Source organism: Equus asinus, unplaced genomic scaffold (assembly GCF_041296235.1).
Source record: "Equus asinus isolate D_3611 breed Donkey unplaced genomic scaffold, EquAss-T2T_v2 contig_197, whole genome shotgun sequence".
Classification (NCBI taxonomy): Eukaryota; Metazoa; Chordata; class Mammalia; order Perissodactyla; family Equidae; genus Equus; species Equus asinus.
The window spans coordinates 294,336-307,743 of record NW_027224846.1 but is presented as its reverse complement, the minus strand read 5'-3'; the positions used below and the strand labels follow the sequence as shown (position 1 = coordinate 307,743).

The window sequence follows — 13,408 nt, the reverse complement described above, 5'->3', positions numbered from 1 at the left end:
TTTTTAGGATTTCCCTAGAAGGCATTGTAGAATAAGTGGGAAAAGGTCGATGATGTAGGTCTGAGCCCTGGGGCCTACACCAAAAGTTGCTATCCTGGATGTGGAAGTTTGGCCCTCACATCCATTCCTGCTTGCTTCTTGTATGCCTCTTTGTACAGGCGAAACTGGAAAGCTAAAGTATTTCCTAGACTCCCTCGCAGGTAGAGTTCTGGATGTAAAATTAGCGTCTGGCAAGTAGATGACTTGCCTGAGATTTCGAAGGCAGGGATGAGGCAGAGGCATCTCCCTGCTATTTTTGGCGAATTTCTGTTGACAAGGACGGTGCAGGAGATGCGAGTGTCCAGTCTCCAGAACTGTGGGTGTTGGGAGGGCCTTACAGCAGCAGGGACAGCCAGGTCAGCGTTGTCGTGTTGAAGCACCAGCTCTCTGGCTGTCCGGAGGTGGTTGAGGGAGGTGGGAAACATCTTCTGTGTTCTCTGTCCAGGCAGCTTCCAGATCCCAGCCTCTCTGGGTCTCAGCTACAGTGTTGTTCTTGAACGCTGTAGTCCCTGTGGGGTCTCCTGATTGAGGCAAAAATAGTACATTCCCCAGTGGTTCAGTTACTAGTGTTCTAGAAGTCCTTCCTGGAGGCCCAGCGTAGACCCTGCTCTCTAGCCCTTTCAACAGTTCACTCAATTCCCTGTAGAATCTCTTTCTGCTTAAAATACCCGGAGTGGTTTCTATTTTCTGCGCTGACTCATTAATATGTTTGCTCTGTAGCCTCCAAGAGTCATCTAAACCTAATCTCTTCAGTTTCTTTTGATGGGAAGTGAAGACATGAGATGAGGCCCAGGGGCCTGCAGTGATCTGATGCCTTCAGCTGGGCTGTGCCCTCACCGGGTGCTGCAGACCCCACATTGAGTTTATCCCTGAAGGTATTTGAGTTTGTTACGCATAGACTAGATTATCTCTGACATCTCTTGCTGTACAAATATAATGTAAACGCCTTCTTCATTTAAAACATTTACAGAATGTATTCTGTAACAAGAAATTGTTGAGTATCTGGTTCATGCCCAACTGTTTCCTAGTCCTATTGATAATTGATAGGCTGCTCACAGACCCCAATGATAGAACAGATGTTTCCTCTAGGGGAAAGGGTTTACATCTTTTGCACACAAAGCCTAGGAACACAGTATGTGGGGAATGGAGCTGCCTGTATATGCACTTGTGTGAGGCGGTGGTGTTCTCAGTGTTTTTAGAGTCATGTATCCTGCATGTTAAAGAAAGCACAATTATGATAAGTTCTAAAGAGTTTTTAACAGCTTTATAAAGTTATTAAAGATATCTTGTTGATATCATAAAAGCTCTTTGCCTTTTTCGAAATCCATTCCTTTATTTTTCTGTGGTTTACATGAAGGACTGAAAGGTTTGAATTTACCAGTGTCCCTTCAGCACATGTATGCTTTCTTCTCAGGGAAAATCCTATAAAAGGAGGAGAAAGCATTGAGGGGACTATTTTGGGACTGCATGATGTACTTAGTACTTTTTTAAGATTTTCTGTGACATAGGCATTTTCACCATTTTACTGATGAAGAAACTTATCTGTACTGGTTAAGTAACTTGCCCCAAATGGCCCAACTAGGAGGCAGTGACACAGGATTTACAGTAAGGATTAATCCCATTGTCCTCTAACCACTCCGCATCTTGCCGTTTATGGTGTAGTTGATGCAGATATACACAGAGTTCCCTACAGACACATTCTCTTTCACCTCTCATCCTTTAATCCTGTGGTTTCTCTGCCTGTACTGGTCTTTATTTTCTTCACAAGAGTGGGTCCTCTTTCAAGGCTTGACCCCAGCCAAGTAGGCAATACCTCCTTTCTCCGTTTAACTATGTGACTGTACTTCTCACATCACAATTAAATTACCTTGAGGTAACACTAGCTGCTATAACAGATAAACTCAAGATCTCAGTAACAACACAGAGGCAGCTTATTTCTCCCTCATGGAAAGTTCAATCAGGTGTTCAGCTAGTGGCCTTCTACTCAGTGATTCAGGAACCCACACTCTTTTTATATTATGGCTGTGCCATCCCCTAAGACCGTCGAGTCCTTAGTTTCCAGGCAATGGACAGGAAAAGAGAGGGTATGTGGAAGACTGCATGAGAGGTTTCTTACAAGTGAAGAGTAGAAGTAGCAGACATTGTTCATGCCCACGTCCTGTGGCCAGAGCTCAGTAACATGCCACACTGACTTGCAAGAGAGGCTAGGAAATGTCAAATACCTGTGTGCGCAGGCAGCAGGGGAAACTGGTTTGATGAACACATATCAGTCTCTGTGCCTCCCTTAAAGAATAGAGACTGCATCTCAGTCATCTTGGTATCTTATCCAGTGAAAGTCTGATGAACGTCACTGATTTTGAAGTGATGGGGTTGCTGTCTTATGTGCCCCAAATTGAAACTTACTACATTCTATTATGGTTGCTTAAGGAATGATCTGTCATTCTCTGATTAGGTTTTAACCTCTGAGTAGAGGAACTATGTCAGACTGTTTACTTTTGAATCCCCAGCACAAGGACTAGAACATAGCAAGAGCTTAATAGATGTTTGTCAAATAAGTGAGTGAGTCCTCAGAGAGAAGAAAGAGGGACAGAGCTAGTCTATGTGGAGTTAGGAAATACTAATTGACAAGGTGACTTGTAAGTTAAATGTTGAATGACTGATAGAATTTTACCAAGTAGAGAGAGCAAAAAGGAAGTGCAGGCAGGGATGGTAGTGGTGTTGTGTTACTGTTTTGTTTGTTTCATGGGTAGAAATTTAGAAAACAATCACATGTTTATAAGCCCAATTTTTTTTAATTCGATATTCAAATATTACAAATGAACTTCAGGGATGGGGAGGGAAAATATACAACTTTACAATGTATATGATCTCTATTGACTAAAAGGGTGGTCCTAAAAACCTTGGTATTGGTCTTTAGCTACTAAAATTGTTATTTTCGGTTTATTTGTTGAGATATATCAATACAAAGGCAGTGTTCTGGTTGTGTGTCCTCTGAAGATTTTGCACCATGTCAAGAAGCTAGGGAGATAGATATGTGTGAGCCAAAGGTCCCTCATCACTGCTCCTCATCAGAACTTCTCAGAGCTGGCTCTGCGTCAGAATCACCTGTTGGATTGGTTAGGGTGCTTTTGGCTGCAAGTAACAGGATATTTGGCCAAAATTACTTTCAAAAATACAGGTTTAATTTTTCCCACACAACAAGATGTCTGAAGGTAAGCGCGTCCAGGGTTTGTTCGGTCCCCAGTGATATCAGGCTCTAGGTCACTTTCTATGAGCCAATCTTGCCTTTTTCTTCATGGGTGAATGATGGCTGCTAGAGTTCCAAGAAACATAGTGCCCCTCCACAGCTCCATTTCCACACACACACACACACACACACACACACAATTTAAAGGCACAAAGAGGAGAGGGTTCTCTTGCTTCCCTGTCTTTTTATTAGGAGTCTTACCCAGTGGCCTCCAATAGCCTTGCTCACAAACTTCATTGGACAGAGTGAATTACGCTCAGCTCTGAACCACCAGCCGGCAGAGAGGAATGGTGTTAGAGAGATTGATTTAGCCCAGTCGTGATTTACCCCTTGGGGTGGAGGAGGGCCCCACCGGCATGCCTGAGCAGTGGTTTTAGGTAGTTAGTAAGTCCTGTCTGCCACACTTGGGGGGTTCAGTCTCTGGAGATTCTGATTGTAGTAGGCCTAGAAATAATATTTTAAACTTTCAATTAAATGCTTTTTTCCTAGGTGAGGAGAGAGATTACAAAGGAGAAAAGCAAGTACTGGGTCCTTTCTTACCTAGGGATAATTTCCTTTCATTCATATCTCATTATACAGTGTTTTACTTTACGTGTCTGTATCAGTTAACCAAACAGCAGAGCAGTTGTTTTTCTCTGATAACTTGGTCCCATGTGGTTGGCACGCTAACACTTTCAGATGAGGTCGTTCTTGTTCAGGGAAACATTCTCAGTCGTTTCAGTACTTATTTATCAAGGACATTTTAAGCCCTACTCTTCACTTGATCTGAATTCGTCACGGCTGGGCAGTGCTCCTTTTGGAAAATGAGCCTTAGATCAGAGTTGGTTAGCAGGACCCAGGAACTGGAAGGTTTCTGTATGTTCTATATAGAAGTACTGCGTGAGACTGAGAACCCCCCCTTTCAACACGTGAATGGATAAACCCCGAAGGTAGGTGATGTTTATCATTGTAATCATTATAGAAGGCTTCATGAACAGTCCTGGAGATGCTCCTTCAAATGTACGAATACAGCACATATTGTACTCCAGCAATATATGTAAATTCTCAATAAGAACATCCCAGTAAATGTTGGACAGTCCATATCACAGACAACAAACAACAGGAATAATCAGCCTTTATCCATGTAATGATCTTTTAGCAGTAATTCAGTCGATAGCAGTAAGCCTTTGGACATTTGCAAATCATAGTTCTTTTATTTCCTCTGAAATATTACTGAAAGCACTTTTTTTTTTTTTAAGGAAGATCAGCCCTGAGCTAACATCTGCCTCCAGTCCTCCTCTTTTTGCTGAGGAAGGCTGGCCCTGAGCTAACATCCATGCCCATCTTCCTCTACTTTATATGTGGGACGCCTGCCACAGCATGGCTTGACAAGTGGCATGTCGGTCCGCACCTGGGATCCGAACTGGGGAACTTTAGGCCACCGAAGTGGAACGTGTGAACTTAACCACTGTGCCACCAGGCCAGCCCGCAGAAAGCACCTTTAAACATTTAGATTAATAAGATAACCTGAAAAAGAGAAGGCTGATTTAACAAACATCTCCTCTATGTGAAAGCGTGTTTACAAAAGGGTTTTAATTGTGCTTCACTTGCCAGAAGGAGCAGGGCAAGTGATAGGCTCCTTCAGCTCCACCTTTTCTCTGTCCCATTTGTTGGGTTTCAGGAAAAGGTTTCATTTGGTGAAAGATTTTTGGCTTAAGAAATATTTGAAAACTGCTGTAGAAGATTCTAGGCAGTTCTCCATTTTCTTAACCACAAAAACAAAAATGACCTTAAATTGTAGCGGGTGGGATTAAGTTACCTAAAGTCAAATGACGAGATTCTATCTCTGAAAAATAGTGTTACCAAGGAAAGCTGTATTCCTTTTCTCTAAAGCTTTAAGAATTGCATAAATTTTTTCAATGTATTTTAAATTGCGTAAGAAAGTCTTCTTGTAAAAATCCTAACAGTACAGAAATATAGAGAATGAAAATGAAATTTCAACCTCTTGAATTCCATTTTCCACCCCAAAGGCAACTACTATTAACAGACCTTTTTTCTCTATTTACATCCATACTCATATACAGAACTGCTCATCTTCTTGATGTGCAGTTTTCTCTCAGGTTTGGAGGAAAGACTAAGGAAACTGTTCAGGTCCACAGCTCTATGATTTTGGTGGCATATATCCATAATACTGGAAAGCAAAGCTCAAATTGAGCCAAGATTGTTTCTAAGTGTTTGGGTCAGTCCTGTAGGAAATTCTGTATACTAAGAATGCTAGAGAGTCAGCAGCCGTTGGCGTGTGTATGCAGGTGACACCTGACCTACTGACCTACATGCAAGTGGACAGGCAGATGGTCTTAGCAGCCACGTCCCTGGGCTCAGGTCAAACCTCCTTCTTCTATTGAAATCTGTATTTGAGTCACAGAATTTGATTAAATTCATGTTATTTACTGAATTTATGAAATCTATAAAATTTCACCATTTGACGCAGGATAGGTTTTTTTTCCTAATATAGTGTACAGGTTGTGATATCAGTCTGAATAAGGCACTACCTTGATGGAGAAGCAGAAAAAAACTTGTTTCTGTGTATAGGCGCTTTTATCTAAAATATCTTCCGAGTTCTCAGTGTAATTTTCTGATAAACAAAAATCTCTCAAAGCTTCTCAGCTTAACTGGATTTTTTTAAAAGAAAACCTCCTTAATTCTTAGAATCTTAAGACATGGTTAAGTGGCAAGGTGTCAGCCAGTTAACTATTAATTGAGAATATGTAAATAATATTTGTCATGAGAATAGGACAAAAGTTCTTGTTCCATTCATTTTGTCACCAATGTTGTACAACCATTTAGGTTAGTACAATTTTTTATTCATAATAAACTCTATTAACATTTCTAACAATGGGAAAGAGTAAAGCTGAACATAATACAAGGTAGAAAATAAAAATATTTGTATTTGCTTGTAGAAGATGTTTTCAAACTTCTTGTGGAATGTGTTTTCAAACTTAGAATTAACTATGAGTATATATGAGTGGGATTTTAAATAAAATATTATAGCAAAAATGTAAAAATATAATATAGTGATTTGGTAGAGATGCATGAAGTCAATGATACAGATTAAAGAACCAACTCATTTCACAAGTTTTTACACGGTTTTATTGTGAGGCTTGGCTGACATTGGCTATTAGTTGAAAAAGTTACTTAGCTTCTCTAGGCAGTAGTTTTCTCATTTGAATGTTAAAGAGATTAGACTAGGATATTTCTAAAGACCTTTCCAACTTTTTTTATACCATTACCCTGTGATTCTTAATTTCTTGGAAACCACCTAGTTTCTCTGAATTTCCCCACTTTTTCATTTTTCCATCCCAGATACTCAGCATCTCAGATGCTTAACAGCTCTTAAAACTTCCCTGGGACTGAGGACTTCAAAAGTCTTCCGTGAACACAATGAAAAAATAATTAAGGTCCATTAACTAGAGTATTTTATTTAACCAACATTGTTTAAAGAAAGAGCATTTCACTTAAATTTATTTTTTGGATAACTGACACCTATTTTATTGAATACCAGATTTTTGCTTATTTTAACATTCTCTTTAAAGAAAATCTCTAAATTGTATTATATATTTTAATGCCTTTAATAACAGAAAATATCTCCACATCATTTTCTTTTCTTTTCTTTTCTTTTTCTTGGAGATGTAGAATCACCTTTCTAAACATCTCTTATAATACTGGGGATCTTTCAGGGCAGTTCAGGTATGAAGGTTCTTATGAAGGATGCATTTGGTGGCAAGTGACAGGAACCCAGCTCGAACTGGTGAGGAATTAATTGGCTCACCTAACTGAAAGGAGCTGCTTCTAGGTGTACCAACAATATGAGTATTAATCTGGAGCTCTCTCTCTCTCTCTCTCTCTTTGCATATTCAGAATCTGCTTTGCTCTATGATCATTCTTTGGAAGGCTTTTCTTATATGTCACAAAGATTGTCAACAGCAAGTCTGGGCTTAGCAACTCTAAAAGAAAGCAAGCTCTTTCCCAGTGATTCCAGGAAACACCATAAAGCTGACTCTCATTAGCCAGGTATGAGTCACTTGCTCATGCCTAGAACAGTCAGTGTGACCAGGGAAGGAGCTCCTCATTGTCTAGGCCTGTCCCCCTCTCTGGAACATTGGTGCAGTAGGGGGTTGGGGAGGTGAGGATGACGTGAGCCTCACATGAACCATGGATGGAGACTAGGGGAGCTGTGGATTCCACAAGAGAAAATTAGTGTGCTGTTGCCAAAAAAGGAGGGGAAGAGACACTTGGCAGGACAAAACTGTAAATACTCCTGTGGAAAAGACATTTATCCCCACGTTTTGTACACCTAGATTGCTCTTTTCCATCTCTTTCACTGTCAGCTGTCACTCGTGCTGTTGTCAGTTTGCTTCTTTACAATCTCTTCATTCGTTTGTTTTAATTTATAACGTCTTATCTTCTGAGGGTTTGGAAACCAGATGAGCAGAGTCATTAGAGTTGTTTTCAAAATAAGAGTTAATCGGCTCTGAATGAGGACTGGAGAGCCTCTCTCTGAGTAAGGGGTATAAACTTTCTACTTTTTAATGGATTTCATCACATTTCTTTTGGCCCTTCAAAAGTCATTTCTGGGGGCCAGCCCTGTGGCCGAGTGGTTAAGTTCACACGCTCTGCTTCGGCGGCCCAGGGTTTCGCTGGTTCAGATCCTGGGTGCAGACATGGCACCGCTCATCAGGCCACGCTGAGGCAGCGTCCCACATGCTGCAACTAGAAGGACCCACAACTAAAATATACAACTGTATACTGGGGGGAATCTGGGGAGTTAAAAAGCAGAAAAAAAAAAAGATTGGCAACAGTTGGTAGCTCAGGTGCCAGTCTTTAAAAAAAAGTCATTTCTGCATATTTTCTGATTTCTTTGCCAAAACTGCTTTCTTAATAGGTGATATACTATTGTAATTTTAAGATCCAATGACTATGAACAGTAAATGCCATGAACACGGTTGCTTTAAGTAAAAGTTACATTTTTGTGATTTTTCTAAATTTAAGTGGGTTTCTGACGATAGCTTACGTGTTCTTTTGGAAATGAAAACAGCAGAGAATAAACAGAGCTGAGCAGCTGTAAGTTGCTTTACTGGACTTACTAAAAGACTGGCATTTTATTTTACCTTTCCTCTTTGTAATACTGCTCTGATTGCAGATAAGTAGTTTAGCATTCATGGTGGAGTTTAGGGGAGAATAGGGAAATTTTTTTGAAACACAAAACTATGTATTTCCACAAATATCATATACTGTGCAACACACCAAGTTTTGATCATTTATGTTAAAAAGGACCAGAATAACATTAATAAAATAAATTCTCAAAGGCTTCATTTTAGTCAATAGTTTATCTCTACTAGAAATAATCAGTTGTACTTGTTGGCTGTTTAAAAATACTCTTCGTAAGTAGCATAATTGGCTGATTTTGAGAATTTGGTGGAGGTAGTTCTAGTGGCGCTGCCCAAGAGTTTCTATGTAATTCTACTAAAGAAAAAGGTGAAGAAATGACAGTGGTGAGTGTTACATCCACCTAATCAAGAAGCTGGCCTTGACAGAAAGAAGTAAAAAATATGGTCAAAGAAAATCAATGGGCTTAAGTAATAAATTCTTCAAGGTTAATAGGAAAAGCAGAAGGATTCTTAGAGATTTATGATAATTAGAGAGAAGGAATATGAGTGGCTTATAACCAACACTGTTGGATGCTTATCGTGTGCATGGTTGGAACTACTCGTCTCCATTTTGTAGATAAGGAATTAGTTAGAGAGAGGCTAAGCGATTTGGTATATGATGGAGCTGAACTTCAGACCCAGGTTTGTCCAACTCCAGAGCCAGCAGACCTGGTCACTTACTCTGAGATGAAGGGTCATTCTCTACAGAGGGTAAAGGCCAAGCCCCATGGTTTTGGACGTGATATTCCAAATCTCTACCCTCCTCCCCCGTTACTCTCAGCCTCCTCCTACATGCAAAGTGGGAGCAGCAAAGTTTCCCTCACACCCCACTGGCTTTCATGCTTCTATGCCCTTAAGACAAGGGTTTTCTGAGCCCAACATTTTCCTGTCAAAATGCTGTTCTTTCTCATTATGAGTCTAAATTTTGGAGTAAGTTTTTTAATTCAAAAAATTATATATACATATATATAATATGTCATCATATATGCATATGTTTATTATACATAATAAAAATCAAGCTGAAGGTTCTTTGAGATGCCTTTCTGGCTAACACTGTGTTTTGTAAGGAAGAAAAATGGTGGTGGTGATGGTGGTCGTGGTGGAAAGGATATAATTTTCTTTGAAATTTTAAATTCAAACATCTTGGCACTTTGTTATACAGAAAATGATTCCTTGAGGCAGGAGTCCTGTCTAATTAATCTTTGTCTTTATGGCCTAGCATAGTGCCTGGCACATATTAGGCACTTAAATATGTGTTGAATTAGATTTTCCCTTATCTTACATAATTTTTCCTTTGGTCCTACCTAGGTTTGTAGTTTGTACCTCTACTATAATATTCATCATACATGTTGCATTAGGAATAACTTTGGTTACTAGTAAAAAGAAAACTTGACTAATAGTGGTTTAAACCATTACCTCAAAGCTTGGCAGCCCAAGACTGATGCAGCAACTCAAGGATGTCATCAGGGAACCCACTCCACTTCTGTACTCTCTTTGGTATAAGGCTTTTTATTCTCTTGGTGGAAAGAGGGCTGCTGTCCCCCAGGTAGTGTATCTACATCCAAGGAAGGAGAAAGGGAAATGTTAGAGGTGAAAAGTAAACAGTATGATTCTCAAAAGTCCTTCCCTTATTATTTGGGAATGAAAGCCCTTCCCAGGGACTCCCACTTATGTCTCATTACATAGAGCTGGGACACATGGCTACCTCTAGCTGCAAACATGGCTAAGAATTGGATTATGTGGCTTTTCAGCCTCTATAGCCTGGGCAGCCAGGGGAGAAAAGGTTGAAGTGGGTGTTTACGAAGCCAACCTTGTAGGTCTGCCCTACAAGTTTTTAGTTACTTGGTATAAGTTTATGTTTCCTGGCATACCATAAGCCTATGGAAAACAAAGAATGTGTTTTGGCAATCTTTGAGTTACCCATAATAACCAGCAGGAGACTACCATAGCACTTATAGTGTCTAAGACATTGTGGCTACTCAATCAATGTTGTATTTTTTTACTTTAATTCAGAAATAAGAGCCGGGCAGGAATTAGTGACTCTGGTTTCTCTGAAAATGATGGAGTCCATAGATTTCTCTTTGGTGACTCATTTCCTCTATCAACATTGGAAAATTACCTGGAGCTTTCCTGCTTCATCAAGTTGGCCCATTACAGAGGACAATTTAACAGTAATATTGCCTGGAATGTGTAAAGTATAACTCAAAAAACAGGATGGGAGAGAAATCATGAACATATGATGGTCAACAAGGGCTTTTTTAAGAGAGATAAAAAGGTAGATAAGCAATAGGATAATATATTGTAATCAAAGAAAAGATTAGCAATTGAAAGTTAAGAATAATCTAAAATATCTTAGCCATTCAGAGTTCTAAGGGGAAAAATAAGTACAATTCATTCCTTTAAATGGCTCAAATTGCTGTCTGATTCATTTATTTAAATCCCAAATTGCTATTCTATATCTATACTGTTTCTCCTTCAGAACAGATCTTGTTCCTTTTCCCTCTATCATCTTACTCTTAATTATCAATCATGGAGAATGAAGATAAGACAATTGAACATGAAGATTTGGCACCATCCACAGAGATGAATAACATAGCCTCTACGGATCAAGAAACCCAGGTAAATCTGTGATCAAGTGTAGACCGTCTCAACCATTTCCTTAAGGAAGGGACTTCCAAATCTATGATAGCAACGTGTCCTCTTCGTTCTCTGTCACTCAGTTAACAATTCTCCCATTCTTAATCCCCAAGCTTGTACAGTAGGTGTGACTACCAATTTTCCCAGTCATTTTAGCAGCTAGCCCTACATAAAACTGCAGAAATAGAGAGCCTGTGAAATGCTTTGTGTTCGCAGCCTAAACCCTAGAATGCTTCTGGTTTCTTCCCTCTCTGTTTTTATTGCTTAAATTTAAGTAGATGAATGAATGTGAATTGTTTTTCATCACAGATAGTTATTTTTTTTCTGAACCACTTTGATATATTTACCAACTATTGCTTTGAATCATATCTTAAATAGGCTAATTTTTAAACAGTATTGCAAATGTAATGACATTGTATGTGACTCAGGCATTTATAATGCTACAATAGTGACTCAGTGGTAAACACCCCTAAGAGAGTTCTTGTTCCAAGCAGTAGCTGATTAGCTAGAAATGAAGCTGTATATTTCCCCTATGAACTGTTACCCTTAATTCTAATAATGGAAATTTTATTCGTGATGTGGTGGCTCAGTGAGTATAAAAATGGACAGCAAATGTACAGTTTTAAGTATTTTTTTAATTGCTTTAAACACAGGAGGAGACAGTTATGAACCTCAAAGGTACAGAGGGAAATGAACCAACAGAAGGAAGTAACCTATTGAGTAGCAGTGAAAAAAGGCTGCAGGAAACACCAACTGAATCAACTCATTTGCAAAGACTGAGACAAACATTTGCTTGCCTCCACATGGTTTACTGGATAGAGTGATAACAAATGGTATGTAAATGGTACGGGTGAATTCAGAAAGATGGTAAAAGATGAAGTTGTCATATAATGAAAGATTTCAAATAATATGGTTTAAAGGACAAAAAGAAGTTTATTTCTCTCACACATAAAAACTACTAGGTGGGGTCAGCCAGGTGGTGTACTGGTTAAGTTCACATGCTCCCTTTCAGCAGCCCAGGGTTTCACCATTCGGATCGTGGGTGCAGACGTAGCACCCCTCATCCAGCCATGCTGAGGCAGCGTCCCACACAGCAGAACTAGAAAGATCTTCAACTAGGATATACAACTACGTACTGGGGCTTTGAGGAGGAAAAAAACAAGAAAAAAGAGGAAGATTGGCAACAGATGGTAGCTCAGGGCCAATCTTTCTCACCAAAAAAAGGATACCTTAAAACCATATTTAAAAAAAAAAGAGGGGTCGGCCCCATGGCCGAGAGGTTAAGTTGGCAAGCCCCACTTTGGTGGCCCAGGGTTTCACCAGTTCAGATCCTGGGCGCAGACATGGCACCACTCATCAAGCCACACTGAGCGGCGTCCCACATGCCACAATTAGAAGGACCTACAACTAAAAATACACAACTATGTACCAGGAGGCTTTGGGGAGAAAAAGGAAAAATAAAATCTTAAAGAAAAAAAGGGGAGAGTAGAAACGGGTGGGCTTCCCTTCTGAAAAGAAAAAAAAAAGTTACTGGGTGAACAATTCACAATGGTATGTGTCTTTATTCCACACAGTCACTAGGGGCCCAGGCTGAAAAGCTCCACCATCTTCAACATGGAGGGCTTCCAAGAGCACTGTGGTCACCACCATTCCAGCTGTCAGAAAGAGGAAAAGAGCAGAGATCAAGGACCTTTTCCTCTTCTGCGTCAGAGTAATCTCACAGGATTATGTTAGACCTCCAATGAGAAAAGTGATTGAGAAATCAGTTGTAAACAGAAAAGCATTACATAAATGTTGGTTGTTATTACTGTTAAGTAATGCAACTAAGGTTTAAGCCAACACAGCTACACTTCCAAATGTCACATCATTTTATAAGGAAGAATCCTCGTTTGCAATTCAATTTATTCCCATAGAGCTGCTATTACTTAAAACATTTGGGAGGAGTGACGTCAGCAATATGGCTGAGTGAGCTAGTCCCTTCCTCGCTCTCCCTTTTGAGTTATAACTAAATGGACACTTACTGACCAACAGAGGAAACCCACACAGCACAACAGGATGCCTGAGAGACACACGCAGCTATAAATCTGAGGGTGGGTGGACTGGCCCCCCAGGAAGTGATGGAGACAGGTGAGCACACCCTGTTCTCCCCGCTAACCCTGTGCATGCAACACGAACACTCCAACCTGGTGCAAGCACCTGGAAAGTGGGAACACGCAGCAGGGCAACCATAAGAGGAGGCGGCGGTAACCCTTAGCCTGCACTCGTGGTTGATCTCCCAGTGGAGAGAGGGAGCCCACCA

At 40.1% G+C, this 13,408-nt stretch overlaps 1 pseudogene; it reads left to right on the top strand.

Moving 5' to 3' along the window:
* The window catches only part of LOC139043286 (sodium/hydrogen exchanger 9B2-like), a 54,546-nt pseudogene that overhangs the window by 1,616 nt on the left and 39,522 nt on the right, over positions 1 to 13,408 (top strand).